The 15,721-nt window shown below is 35.3% G+C and overlaps 1 long non-coding RNA gene across 1 annotated transcript in view; it reads left to right on the top strand.

The window, feature by feature from the left end:
- Window positions 1–15,721, top strand: part of LOC129148008 (uncharacterized) — a 90,874-nt gene that overhangs the window by 62,946 nt on the left and 12,207 nt on the right. Inside the window, exon 2 of the long non-coding RNA XR_008555215.1 lies at window positions 13,154–13,215. This is a non-coding gene — a long non-coding RNA (uncharacterized LOC129148008). The remainder of the gene's footprint in view (window positions 1–13,153; window positions 13,216–15,721) is intronic.

The raw sequence follows: 15,721 nt of genomic DNA, 5'->3' as shown, positions 1-15,721 counted from the left end.
ACAGAAAGGAATCACAGCCCTGCACTTGCACACACAAAAAAATGAAAGTAATTGCTCTACTTTCCAGCAAATGCAGACCAGCAAGCATTTTTATGAATGTCAGTCTATTCATTTCCTACCATAAATGACTCTAACTGAATTGCTAGCAGATATGCAGCATTTACTTCATGAATTCACAAATATAAATTTACCCTAGTAAATATATACACCTCATAACCATATGATATCTCTTTAATGAATTGGCTGCTTTTTGTCTTGATATTTATATGTTTAATAATAATATAGCTATAACAGCTTTTCTGTAATTAGTTTCTCTGATATGTATTTTTAAAATTACTTTTACTTTCAGTCTTTGTGTGCCCTTGTGCTTTTGTAAATACCATTATAGATGGATGTTTTTTTATTCAATCTGACACTCTCTTTTAGGTGAGTTTAATACATTTACATTTGTTGTGTTTGCTGATATTTTTGGAATTAAATCTGCTCTCTTTCATTTTTATTTAAATTTGCTCTACATTTTTAATATTTCTTGCTTTTATACTCTTCTTTCTTGCTTTTTAATTTTAAAAAATATATTTTTTTATTGATTTTTTACAGAGAGGAAGGGAGAGGGATAGAGAGTTAGAAACATCGATGATGAGAGAGAAACATTGATCGGCTGCCTCCTGCACACTTCCTACTGGGGATGTGCCCACAACCAAGGTACATGTCCTTGACCGGAATTGAACCTTGACCCTTCAGTCTGCAGGCCAATGCTCTCTCCACCAAACCAAACCAGTTAGGGCCTTTCTTGCTTTTTAAATTGATGTGAACTAGCATTCATATGTTTTCCCAACAGAAACTTTCTCAAACTCTCATGACCTTTCATACTCTACCCACCCATCATCTTATTGATGTCATCTATAATATTAATTATTATAGAAAAACTTTCATTTTCTTTTATTTTGCCTTAACCATTTTAAAAATAACTATCAATTCTTCCAAGAGTTATGACTCCATATATTCCATCTCCTCTAATATTCTTCTCTTCCCAATTGGGAGCTTTTTCTCCAAAGCATTTTCAATGTGAATCATTTTGCAGCAAATTTTTTAGGCTTGTGTACTAACATGTTTATTTTAGACATTTACATTTGAATAACAATATTCATAAATATAAAACCATAGGTTGAAACTTCTTTTCCATCAATACTTTAAACTTTTTACATTTAGTGCTATTGTACAAAAGTCTAGCATCAGTATAATTCTTAGTTCTTTGTAGGTGATGCACTCTTGCTATAAAGGCTATCAGAGTATTTTCTTCCTCTTCCTCCTCCCCCTATCTCCAATTCCTTGATTCTTAGATTTCACTAGTATTTGCTAAGTATGTTAGTGTTTCCTACTCTCTCCTCTTTGGCACCTATGAAAATTTTAATCTAAGTTTATCTTTTCTTATTTTAGAAAATATTTGTACTACTCCATTTTAATTTTTCTTCTTCTGATCTCCTATTATCTGGATGTTGATATTTCTATCTACCTTATATCTTAACTTTTATTTTTAATTTATAATTTCTTCACTGTTCCCTGTTTTCATCAGAGTTCCTCCGACTGATCTTCCAACTCACTAACATATTCTTTAGGCATATATTACACCAATAATTTATTTCAGCTATTATGTTTTATTTAACTATTATATTTTTCATATATAATATTTCCATTTTTGTTCTTATTTTATATTTTTATTCTTATATTTAATTTGTGGTCCATCTATTCATTATTCCTGCTTTTTTTGGTTTATATTTTTTAGTTTGGCATTTACCTTTGAAATAGCTGTCCTCTTCAGGTATCCTATTATTTTGGCCAACTAGAACATATTCCCAGTGAGAATATCAGCTCGCTGTCTGTTAATGTGTCTTGAGAAGAGCAGAAAGTCATGCCTCAGGGGATGTTAGCTTTTTGAATTGAAAAAAAGGAGAAGACTTAAGGCTTTTCTTAAGGTGTATCATCCCACAACTAATTACTCACATTTGCCATCATTTCACCAAGTAACTCTTTAGGTCAGGACTTCATTTTTATTTATATTTTTAAAAAATATTTATTATTGAAAGAATTACAGATGTTTCCCCTTTCCCCCCCTTGACTCCTTCTAGTCTGCTCCTACCCCCCACCCCAGGCCTTTACCACTCTATTGTCTGTGTCCATGGGATATACATACATGCATATAAGTCCTTTGGTTATTCTCTTTCCATCTACCCATCCACCCCCACCTTCCCTCTGAGATTCGATAGTCTGTTTCATGCTTTTATGTCTCTGGATCTATTTTGTTCATCAGTTTATTTTGTTCATTAGATTCCACATATGAATGAGATCATATGATACTTGTCTTTCTCTGATTGGCTTATTTCGCTTAGCATAACACTCTCCAGATCCCTCCATGCTGTCTCAAAGGGTAATATATCTTTATTTTTTACTGCTGCATAGTACTCCATGCTGTAAATGTACCACAGCTTTTTTATCCACTCATCTACTGATGGGCACTTGGGCTTTTTCCAGATCTTAACTATTGTAAATTGCACTGCTATGAACATAGGAATGCATACATTCTTTGTGATTGGGGTTTATGGTTTCTTAGGATATAGTCCTGGAAGTGGGATCACTTGGTCAAATGGAAGCTCCATATTAAATTTTTTGAGGAAACACCATACTGCTTTCCGTATTGGCTGCACCAGACTGCATTCCCACCAGCAGTGTACTAGGGTTCCCTTTACTCCACAGCCTCCCAAGTACTTGTCATTTGTTGATTTGTTGATGGTAGCCATTCTGGCAGGTGTGAGGTTTTAATTTGCATCTCTCTAATAATGACTTTGAGCATTTTAACAATATTTGCATCATAGGAGTACCAGAGGGGAAGAAAATGAGCAAGGGATAGAGAACCTGTTTGAAGAAATAATGGAAGAAACCTTCCCTAACTTGGTGAAGGAAAAAGTCAAGAGGCACAGAAAGTCCCAAGCAAGAAGAACACAAACAGGCCCATACCCAGACACAGCATGATTAACATGCCAAAAATTAGACAAAGGGAGAATCTTAAAGGCAGCAAGGAAAAAGCGATTTGTTGCCTACAAAGATGCTCCCATAAGACTGTCAGCTGATTTTTCATCAGAAACGCTACAAGCCATAAGGGAATGGCATGAAGTATTCAAGGTAATGGACACAAGGCTTCAGTTTTAAACCCCCGAGGAGAAATACCACAAGGAGTTGGAAGTGCCATTGGGTGAAAATTTATTTGTCCTGTGGATTTAAAAGGGGGAAATGGAGTAGTCAATGCAAAAGGCTAATCAGTGCCCACCAGTTTATCCAGTGATTCACCTCATCAGGACTTCTGAACTGCTTTTTGGATACTATACCAATCTAGATCATTGCCTCAGATTTTTGCATACACAGGGCAAACAATGACTGTTCCCAGGCAACAGCAGTGAAAATACAAGATTGTCAACTATTTCTTAATAACACAGACTCTCATACTTACAACAAGTGCGTTTTATCCCATAATACAGCAATCTCCCCCACATCATTCAAAATAGTCCTTATTCTCCCCAGATTATTTCATATTTTTAAACAAATTGAGTATATGTTTCCCTCTATATTCCTTCAATGTTGATTTGGGAGAAGAAAATGATAAGCCTATGATAGTTACCATATTGATAGGAACAGGAAGTTCCTCCAAATAAAGGGGAAAATTAAAACATTAGTCATGAGCAGAGCAATGTTTAAGTTAGTTATGATATATTTATATTATGGAATACTTTTCATCTGTTAAAACAGATGAATTTAAATACATTGATAGAGAAAAATGATCATGATATTTTAATAGAAATTAAGCAGGAAAAATATATAAGATGCCATTTTTATAAAATCTTTATAAATATGTCTGCATTTATAAGCATAGAAAAATATGAGTGGGTATGCATTAATTATCAGAGTGATGCAAAAAATTCAGGGGAAATTTTCACTTTTTGCTTTACATATATTTGAATTGTTTGAATGCTTTTAAATATTACATGGCAATTGGTGAATCCACAAATAAATGGAGAGGGTAGATTCTTATAATCAGACTCGGCAGAGACTTAGATTGTCCCCTTATGGGATGCTGTTTCGTTCTTTTTATGTGTTCTATATATTGTACATTTTCTATCCCTTTAACAAAAAAGCAAAAAATTCCCTTGCCTGTATCCTGGGAAATTGTCAATTGTTGATAAAATTTATTGACAAAATAATATACAGCAAATAATACATCACTAAAAGAATGAATGTATGAAATACAGTGGGGAAACTATATTAAATAACATCATAGTTTTCTTCTTTAGTTGGTTACTTATTTAGTTATTACAAATTGAATGTCCGTTTAACTCACAGTTTTTATCTCTCAAATAAGGTAGGAACATTGCACTCATCTTTATCCATGCACTGCTATGGAAGAACCATCCGCTCTAGATACAATCAGTTCCACATCTTCCCCAGAACTAAAGACAGTCCATAAAATTAAGCTGTTACCTTTAATCTAGGTATCTCATTTTTATAAAAGGTGTAGTTATCTGAATTCCAAAAGGCCTGTATTCGCGGCTAGTTGTAGAAAAAGAATTGCTTGCAGAAATAAAAGCAAAATAATTTTTTAAGAACATACATTTGGAAATGTAACAACTAGTTGTCCAAGTACCTATTGAAAAATCTGTTCTTTATCCAACATTTTTAATACAGGTGGTATCATTTGTAGTTAATAAAATTGCTGGAACTGGTGCACTTATTATTGGTTGGTAATTTGTTCATGATCAGAAGTCAGTGACAACCAATCAAACTTATGAAATCTGAAAGCTCTTTTATGCCAGAATGTTGTTTTTAGTGATCCATAAAAAAATTTTGTGCTGCTTGTTTGCCTAAAGGGAATGTTTATTAAAATACACAACTTTTGAATTTGGAACATTGGCAAGATACTATCTTATCATAGCACCCCAAAGAGGGGGGCCCTTGTCAACATAGTGCTGGATGTAGTATTACTCAAAGCACATATGACTGGTTATTCTAGTTCATTTACCATTGTATTTGATTGTTACAACTTGATTATACCTTTAAATATGTACCATTGGCAGTATATTCAAGCAAAAGGTGTGTGAGTGAAAATGTGTTGTCTGGAATGACTAAGACAAGGAGTAGTGTGGACTGCAGAGTTGAATAGACCTGGGTTCATATCCTCGCTCCAGCACTAACTAAAACAAAATTTACTTAATTTCTCTGAGCATCAGCTTCTCATATGTAAACTGCAGATAACAGTGCTTGCTCCCTAGAGTGGTAAAGGAATAAATGAAATTATGTTTATAAATGCCTGGCATATGCTAGGCACTACAAGCATGGTAGTAATTATAATTCTGTTTCTTGCCAACTTTGCCTTTCTTTATGCCTTGCCAGCATGTACCAAGACTCAGCCAGCGTTTCCCATACACCCTCTTCTTTAAACCCACCCCCACTCTTCTAGGAGAGACAGGATGCAAAGTGAGTGAAATAAACAACTTGTTTGACATTGATTGGGATTTGACACCTGAAACTGCTTGTGACAGCAGTCCTGATGTTCAGAGGATACTGAGCCCTGGGCGGGAATGAGCCACTTCCAGCACAGCCAAAAGAGAAAGACAGTGAGTTTCAGAGGAGGCTGTCCTACTTTTCCAGCTGGCTAGTCACTAGCACTTCGTACCTGCTGGAGTGTTAAAAGGGAAAAGGTAAACTCTTTAAGGTCAACAGGGATCGATTCCAAGGAAAACACAGAAAAGCTGGTTTCTTTCTTTCTTTTTTATTCTGGGAGGAAACTTATAAATAAGGCTTTGTTTCTGCTGTACTGAATGCAGGCTATAGTGCCTGGACCCCGCTCTGTGATGTTATGTTTTGTTCACAGGAACCCTGAGGAAAAGAACTCATGCTTGTCCATGGGTACATCTTCCTACTTAAGGCCAAAACAACTAATAATTGTGAAATCCATAAAAGGGAAAAATAATTCAGGAAGCAAATCTGTGACTAGACTTAAATTCATTGCTTGAATGTGTGCATGAGTTTGTTTCTATATGTGTATTTCTTTTATTAATTTTATTTTTCAATTGCAGTTTATATTCAACATTAGTTTGTATTAGTTTCAGGTATACAGCATAGCAGTATATACTTTACAAAGTTTCCCCCTGATTTTTCAAGTACCCACCTGGCACCATACATAGTTATTACAATGCTATTGACTATATTTCCTACGCTTTACTTTACATCCATGACTATTTTGTAACTACCAAGTAGTAATTCTTAATTCCTTCAACTTTTCCCCCTAGCCTCCAAACCCCTCTCCCCCCTAATATCTTATCAGTCTGTTCTCAGTATCTATAAGTTTGTGCTGCATCTGATAAGGGGTTACTATCCAAAATTTATAAAAGACTTAGACAACTCAACACCAAAAAATTCCACAAACAACCATAAAAAAGTGAACAGAGGACCTGAATAGACACGTCTCCAAAGAGAACATACAGATGGTCAATAGACATATGCAAAGATGCTCAATATCACTAATCATCAGACAAATGAAAATTAAAATTATAATGAGGTATCAATTCACAGCTGGCATAATGGCTACTATCAATAAATCAACAAACATCAAGTGCTGGTGAAGATGTGGAGAAAAAGGAACCTCATGCACTGTTGGGAGAATGCAGATTGATGTATGTAATTTCTCCATATTATTTCTGTTTGGGTATTTCATACAGAAGGAACCAATTAACTATTTTATCACATGGGAAGTGTACTATGGAAAAGTTATTATTAAGAGCTCTTTCTGACTGACCGTTGTAGCTCAGTGGCTGAGCATCAACCCATGCTCCAAGAGATCTCAGGTTTAATCCCTTATCAAGGCACATGCCCAGGTCGCAGGCTCGATCCCCAGCAGGGGTCATTCAGGAAACAGCCAATTGATGTTGATTTTTCTCTCTTATAAATGTTTCTATCTCTTTCTCGCTCTCACTTCCTCTCTCTCTAAAATCAACAAAAACATATTTTAACAAAGAAGAGTTCTTTCTGCCAAAACTGAGAGAATATTTTTACCAAATACATAGTAGAAAAAAAAAAGTAAGTCTAGAAAAGAATGCTTAAAATAAATGCATATCCTGATTTTTCAAAACTACAAAGGGATTTGCTGTGATCAGTTAATAACTAAAGATCTAATTTTTGCCCTTGAATCCTGGTCTACTCCACTTAGCTCTTAGATGATCCAATGAAAAAGAGAAAGAGGCTAAGATATAATTTACCACATTTGCATTCTAAGAGAAGAAAGTCAGCAGCCTCAGGAAAAAAAAGTTCTATATCCATTTAAGATTAAAAATAAAATACTGTTAGCAAGCTATGTCTAAAAGAAAATGTTCTTAACTGGCAAAGAACATCTATAAAAACCATCCTGCCAATATTACAATTAAAATGTTGAAAGTATGGTCAACCCTTTGTATCAGTGGGTTCTGAGCGAGAAAAAAATATGTTGTTGATGTGGGCTGGACAAACCAATTCTTTCCATTGAGCAGAATGGGGCAGAAGTGCTGCTTTGTGATTCTGAGGCAAGGTCACAAACAGAAACGTTTCTGTCAAGCTCTTCCTCTCTGTCATTTGCTCTGGGGGAAGCCAGATACTTCAGCGTCTTTGGGAGAGGCCTACATGAAGAGGAACTGAGACTTCCTGTCAACAGCCAGCACTAACTTGCAGCTAGTGAGTAATCCAGTATAGTCTCATCATCTTGATTGCCACAACATCAGAGACCTTGAGTCAGGTCTCCACAGCCAAGTTTCTCCTGTCCTCTTGACCTAATAGAAATCATGAGAGTTAACACGTGCTTACCATTATTTTAAGACACAAAGTTTTGCAGTAATTTGTAACAGAGCAATAAGTAACAATTCACATGGTGTGATCATCACAACATCTCTGTAAGTTAGATACTATGGTCAATTTACAGATGAAGCAAGAGAGGCAGAGAGAGGTTAGGTGGCATGCGCAAGGTCAGACAGTGATATGTAACTAGTAAAGATGGGACTCAAGCACAGCCAGTCAGCTCCCAAAGTTCGTTCTTGTAATTGTGATACTACATTTCATTGCATTTTCCCCAAGCTCTCAGACATACTTCTTATTTTATTCCATTTCCTTTTATACTAAATAGTTCTCTCCTGTAGACTTCCAACCTCCTGATTCAATACAGCTAAGTAGTTCTCTAGACCTATTGAGCCACTGTCAGCTGGAACTTCTCTTTCTTTATCTTGAATCTATCTTTCCTGGGTCCCATACTATCATCTTTGATTTGAGAATAAAATCTACACTTCTTCAAGATAAAAAAAAAAAAGAACATTCTGATTGTTATTTTGCCCAAAACCCAAGTAATAAACAGGATACCTCAGAACAGATTTAAAACCTATCCTAGTCAATCATGATAGCTTCATTTAAGGATCCACTTGGTTGGGTAATTATGAGATGCTTCACTGCAGAAAGCTTCCAAGTCAGCCAGTCTCTAAACTCCACCTTCCGCAGGGCTTATATCAAGTATCCTCTTTGCTTTGCTCAGAGACTTCATTCTACATCAACAAGTCTCACCTGCGTAGCAAGTAAAAAATTCAGCTTCTTTGCTTCATATCTATGTAAAGGGTGCCTTTCTCTTGGATACTTTTTTCACCCACTTGGATTGCTAGTGTAAATCTTAAAATAACTTGCTAAGCAAGAATATGTGGGAGACACATTTTCTGAATCATCACGTATCTGAATATCCTTTCTTCCTGACTTCTTATTTGGTTGGTAGTTTGCCTAAAAATTTAATTTGGCAGCAAGTATTGTTACAGAAAACCGGAGAAGAACCAAGCAATACTTAGAGAGATGGAGTTACATTTATTACACACGGGTCCAGAGGAAAATATCTTTCAAATTCTGGGCCCCAACATGCAGGAATTTTCCCTATTTAAATGTTTTTACCTTCTTTGTCTCCCAAATATGGGGTGTTTCCGGCCCCTCTTGCAAGTTCTTAAAGAGCCCGTATGTACTGGGGCCTTGAGATCTCAACCAGAGGCCTGGCCTGGTGCCAGCACTGATAATTTTGTCCGGGAAGGTTTAATGGCCTCTCTAAAGTGGGAGTAGTCTTATTTTCCTTATTATTTAAGCAAACAAGCATTTACAGAAGCCAAATAGCAGGGTTAAAATTTCAAACAACAGTTTTTCTATAAGATGGATGCTTCAGTATCACCTTTTTCCTCAAATTTGAAAGGATTAAATTACAGTCTTCTAACATCCAGTGATTGCTGATGACAACTTTGAGGCCAATATGCTTTATATTCCTTTGGAAGTGACTTTTTTTCATCTCAAAGATTTTAAAATATTGTCTCTATTTTGATGTTTTGAAATTTCAGAAGAATTTTTTAGATACTTCTTTTATTTCATTTTTTATTAATAGTGCTATTTTGTGAATCCCTTGCAATCTGATGACATATATCCTTGTTTTCATATATCCCATCATTTTTCTTTTCTGTTTATATTCCAATAAATTTCCTAAATTGTGTTCACCAGTCTTTCTGCTGAAAGTTTATAATGATTAATTTCATGTGTCAATTTGCTTAGGCTACAATACCCACATATTTGGTCAAACACTACTTTAGATGTTATTGTGAAGGTATTGATTTTATTTTTATTATTTTTAAAATATGTTTTTATTGATTTCAGAGAGAGAGGAAGGGAAGGGAGAAACATCAATGATGAGAGAGAATCATTGATTGCTGTCTCCTGCACACCCTGTACTGGAGATCAAGCCCACAACACGGGCATGTGCCCTGACTGGGAATCGAACCGTGACCTCCTGGTTCATGGGTCGACACTGAGCCACACTGGCCGGGTGGTGAAGGTATTGTTTTTAGATAAGATTTACTTTTCTCTTTCTTTTAATTAAATATATTGGGGTGACATTGGTTAACAAGATTATTTAGGTTCCAAGATTCACTTTTAAATCAGTAGACTTGAATAAAGCAGATTAGCCTCCATAATGTGCATGGGGCTAATTCAATCAGTTGAAGGCCTTAAGTGAAAACAAGATTGAAGTCCCCCAAGAAAAAGGGAATTCTGTCTCCAGACTCTCTTTGGACTCAAGCTGCAACATCAAGTCTCCCCTGGGTCTCTAGCCTGCTGGCCTATGCTGAAGATTTTAGATTAGCCAGCCTGCACAACTGTGTAAGCCAATTCCTCAAAATAAATCTTTTATCTCTCCCTCCTCCATTCTTCCCCCACCGTTTTTGTTATTGCTGTTTTTCTCTCTTTCATACTGCATTCTTCTGATATAACTGGTATTTAGTTGCCCATTTGTATTTATGAAGGAAAAATGAAATAGATTGGTGAATTTCTAATGTACATAATATTTCTATGTTGCTCCTCCCCGGGGGCTTAGCTCAAGAGTAGAGGCAGTAGCTCTTTCTCAGAGGCATGCAGGTGTTTAATAATGTGTTTCTCCATCAGCCCTCCTTTGTCGACTGTGCAACCCAGTATAGTTTCCTAGGCTGAGGAGGAAAGTGGCCCTCTGACTGATCATGATCATGTATCCTTGGAGTCTTTCGTCTTCTTTTCATGGACTTTGTCTTTTGCAATTAAAAGGCTGAGAGCATAAATTTTAAATTATCTTATGGTGCTGTAACAACATTTCTTTGAGGCAATGATGATCTGGTTTCCAGGTTGAGAGCCACAGGGCCCTAAATAAAAGCATTATTGGGAGTAACAGGAACAAAACCCCACATGGTATTAGATCAAAATATCATCCAAATCACAGCATTTACACACCAAAATGAAATAAAGATAGTTCAGTCCTCTTCACTTCACATTTTTGCCATGTAATTCTTCCAAAACTTCTTCCTAAAATAAGCCTATTTTCAAAATTTGCCATTGTAATCCCATCATTTGTCACTTTCTGGCCAGACTTATGGGGACAGTAAACTATAATTCAAGCTTTATATTTGCCTTACTGAAAATCCAAGACCATTATCCAGTAGCAAAACTGTAACTGCATAGTTTTCAATTTACATGGACCAGTTATTATTTCAACATAGAGAAAAAAATTATTTTCCTGTTTTATTTTTCTAATGAGATTGCCAGAAAAAAATTATAGGAAATTTAGGTGACTGCTTACTTCTTGGCTTCCTTTGAAACTTCCAAACCCAGTACTTCCAAAGTCCCCTATACCTGCTTCTTGAAGGCTCATATCAAGATAGACTGTTTCTTATGATGACATAAAAAAGAATTGGTGTTTCTTAGTTATGTTGGTCATAACTACATTTTGAGAGTCAGGGCTCTAAAGGAACCAGGCCAAGAAGACATTAACTCCTCTAAAGAATTGTTATTCTTTCTTCTAAAAACAACTTCTTAGCATATTTTCCTCATTGCTCTAGCCATCAGGACACTCAAAGTCAAACACAAAGCCTTTTATAAATAATATGGTAAAATTAAAAACAAAGTTAATAGTCCCCAGCCCCTAGAATAGTTTAGTATGTCTGTAAATCTCCTATTAAAGCTTTTTTTTTTTTTTACTTTTGAAGATGTGTATGCATGTGTGTGTGTGTGTGTGTGTGTGTGTGTGCATTTTTTAATTCTCTAATATTGTTGGGATAATCATTGGGTTTTTAAAGATATATCTTTGTATGTTTAATATAATTATAAGCAATGTTTTATAAAGTGTTATATAATAGATTCTGCTGGAAAATTTCATTGAGCCTGGAAATTATAACATTCTCGAAAATCACCAGGCCTCGAAAAGATACATAGTTCCTCCCAAAATTTCCACTACCTCACTATAACCATAGTTTTACCTAAACTCCCTTACTTAAAAGGAAAGAAGAAAAAAATACATTCACCAAACCATTTGAAACTCATACACTTTTCTAAGGCTCACCATCAAATTCCAATATGCTGGGAATGTTTAAAGTCAGTGGGCACTAGTCACCACTTTGGTAGAAATTTAAGGACTGAGAGCAAGATATTTTTGGCAAAAACAGTGTGTTTCTCTGAGACTTGTTCTCTGGTTTTCCTTAGTAACTTGGGTGAAGCATGGAAGAAACCTTGGAACTGCTGGGGTTATAGAGTTGGGATAAAGAGCCTGGGTAAGAGTATAAATGTTTGTTCTAGCCAGTTAATTAACATAAATATTTTTACAAACAAAAGCTGCCTACTATTTGTAATTTCATGTTTTTAAAGAATTTAAATTTTTTAAAAAGTTAATGTAATTATGCAGAGGATTCTGAAACAATAGATTCTTGAGAAGAGTCAACATAGATTTGACCTCTGACCTTCTCCTTTAATTACCCTGATGTTTCTTATATTTATCCCAAGACTTAACAATGCCATGTTTCAATAAAGTTGGTTTAAAAACATGCTCGTAAACTTTGTCTTCATTATTCCTTTTGTACAGGCCCATAATATTGAGGAAATCCTGGGTAAACGAATCCATGATTAGCATAGGAATCCCATCTTCATCTGGATTTTATGTAATTCTAGTCTTTATTTGCCTTTTCATTTTCATTCTTTTGGAAAGCAGTTAGATATTTATTTGCACACACACACACAAATGGTATCTCAGCTATGCAGTTGGTGTTCACATTTGTGACAGCCAATCTCCTATGATTCCTGTTACTTCCTCTTACCTCCTAAAGTCATTGGCATAGCATTTTTTTTCTATTGGAGACTCTCAGAGGTTGAAGCCAGAATGCATAGTGTGCATTGTGGGGAGAACAATACATTCTTTCCTTGCTAGTTTCCAAATAAGGAAGAAAAGGAATATTAAATACGCTGACCTTCAGTTAGTTACACAAATCACCAGAAATAATTAGGGTTAAAAGGACCCCTAAATTCTCCCCCATGGTATAATGTGATATCAAACAGGTATACATGCTCAGTGGGATGAAAAAGTAGAGGCTCATGGAATTTCACAAGACTGCTTCACATCACCATCTTCAGCCTCCATTCCATTTGTAATTATCCTGATCTTTTCCCATTTTCATGAGCGTCTCCTGACTCACTCCTTTTGTTAGTTCCTCCCTTGTAAATCCTTCTGAAAGATACATACTTATATACTACACTGACAACCATTCACTGTGCTCTTTTCTAGAAAATTTTGTTCTTCACTTCACCACCAAATTCCAGGCTACTATTTGGGTGAAGTAATGAGACGTGAGTGTGAACTGTTGGGATCATTGTCTCAAGAAGTCCATGAATTAATTCCAGCCAAGGGGAGAGTAAGCAAAAGGGAAGCAAAGTTTATTAGAGCAAAAGTAACAAAGATCTCAGCATGGGAGAGGGGTCCCAAAAAGGGTTTCTGCAGAAGCTTACTAGTATAGAGATTTATATTTTCTTGCTCTTGCCCTCTATTGGCTCTTTCAAAGAAACACCAGCCAATCTCCTTTTGCCCTCATCTCCCTGCTTTTAGTTCCTGCTCTTGGCTTCAGGGGGAAGGGCAGCTCTAAGGTTGACTGGTACATTCCCTCTATCTTACATCCTGACATCTGGCTCATCTCTTTATCTACCTTCTTCCCTCCCCACAGCCCTTACCCTCAGCTGCCTGATCCCATCTAACACCTCAGTAAGAGCAGCTAGAATATTACTAAATCTGTTACAGTCCCATTTTAAAGAGTTATGATTATTTTTTTCATAATTACAATCACAGCACAATATTTTGATCCTTTTGTTCACTACCATATAAATTGTTTTATTAGCATTAATTTAATCATAATCAGGAGCCTGCAAAGATTAATTTAAGAAATGACTCTCTTTGTTGTTGTTGTTTTTTGTTAATCTTCACCTGATAATATTTTTTTCTGTTGTTTTTAGAGAGTGGAAGGGAGGGAAGGGAAGAGAGAGAGACAGGGAGAGAGAAAGAAACATCAATGTGAGAGAGACGTAGCAATTGGTTGCATCCCACACATACCCTGACCAGGGCTGGTGATCAAATCTGCAACCCAGGTACATGCCCTTGATCAGGAATCAAACCTGTGACTCTTTGGTGCATGGGCCAAACACTCTAACCACTGAGCAACACTGACCAGGGCAGAAATGACTCTCCTTGAAAGAAAGTAATAAAACATACTTTAAGATGCCAGTATTTTATATCCTTACATCCTTTCCTCGAGTATTTGAGGAAGTATCTCTATCAGTCACTTCATTGTTACCCATAGACTTCTTAGTTCTCAATTATTTACTAAGCACCTACTATGTCTATGTACTGTCTTAAGTACTATGTAAAATGTAAAGCAACTATGTTTCCTCTATGTCATGAATTAGTTGTAAAATTGAATATTATAGAATCAATCCTACACAAGATAAAAGAGATACACATAATCAGTCCATATAAAGAAGTTCTAAATAAAAGCTGTATGGTGAATGCCAAAATAACTGATGCAGTTTATCGGAATTAATTTTTTTTAATATTAAAAGCAACATAATAAGGATATTGGTCTAAAAGAAAATTTTTTTCCTGAAATTCTTTTAAGCCTCAAGTCACTGATACCACCTAACAAAAATCAGAATTCTTCCCCACCTCTCTTAGAAATCTGATGAAGTACAGACTTTAATGAAATATCTTTGGTAATGTCAATAACATAGGCAATTTTTCAAATTGAACTGGATATGGATCAAATTAAAAATAAATATGGCATTTCTACAAAGATACCCAGGCCGAACTATCCATTTCCAAGTGGGAATAATAGAATAGGCACAGTTGATTTCAATTTTTTAATGTTAATTGAACTGACATTCTAGAATACCGCAATAGCTATGCCTTTTATGAAAAATACATTTGAAGACACCAAAAAATATAGCAATTGAGTCAGAGAGAAATGCCTAAATAAATTCCCACATGCTTCTTCTACATTACCATATTAAGATACAAAGAAATAATTATAAGCGTTTGTAACTGGATGATATCTAACTTTAATGAATATTAATCAAGATTTCTTAGTTTGGGGGTCAAATGTGTCAGCCATCTGCTAAAGAACTTGTACTAAAAATTATAACCGATGAGTGCATATACAACATCTTCTTAAGTTAGGAATTTGTTAACACTTTCCATTGTATTTTATAAATTCTCTTTTAAATATTTTCTAATTATCTACATTAAAGTTTCTTGCATACTCACTGTAGGAAGTTAAAATTTAAGCTGAAACCTGAGAAATGAGGGAGAGGTGGAAAATAGCCAAGCAAAGGAGATAATGCTATCTAGACACAAGAAGTGGCATCTACAAAAATAGCAGATGAGATAGAGCATTTTATATCCAGAAGTTGACATTAGTTCGATAGTGCTGACCTATAGAGCTCAAAATATGAATGAGTGACATGGACACAACTGAGTATTAACCACTAGAATGTAGAGATTTATAAACCAAGTTGAGGACCTAGTTATTTTTAAATATTGCTTTTCTTTTAAGTGACCAAAATAGATTTGTACTTTTTAAAATTAATTGATTTACTTATTAAGATATAAGTGACATAGGATGTTTTGCTACTTTAAAGTGTATTATGTCAGTGTGATACATTTATACATTGTAATATGATTAGTACTATAGTGTTACCTAACAACTCTATCAGGTTACATATTTATCATTTTTTGTGTAATGAAAACAATTAAGATCTAGTTAATTAGCTACTTTGAAAGTTATAGTATTGTTGATTATAATCACTGAGA

The sequence above is a fragment of the Eptesicus fuscus genome, chromosome 3 (assembly GCF_027574615.1).
Source record: "Eptesicus fuscus isolate TK198812 chromosome 3, DD_ASM_mEF_20220401, whole genome shotgun sequence".
Classification (NCBI taxonomy): Eukaryota; Metazoa; Chordata; class Mammalia; order Chiroptera; family Vespertilionidae; genus Eptesicus; species Eptesicus fuscus.
The sequence above is the reverse complement of the archived record's forward strand: the minus strand, read 5'-3'. Positions and strand labels throughout refer to the sequence as shown.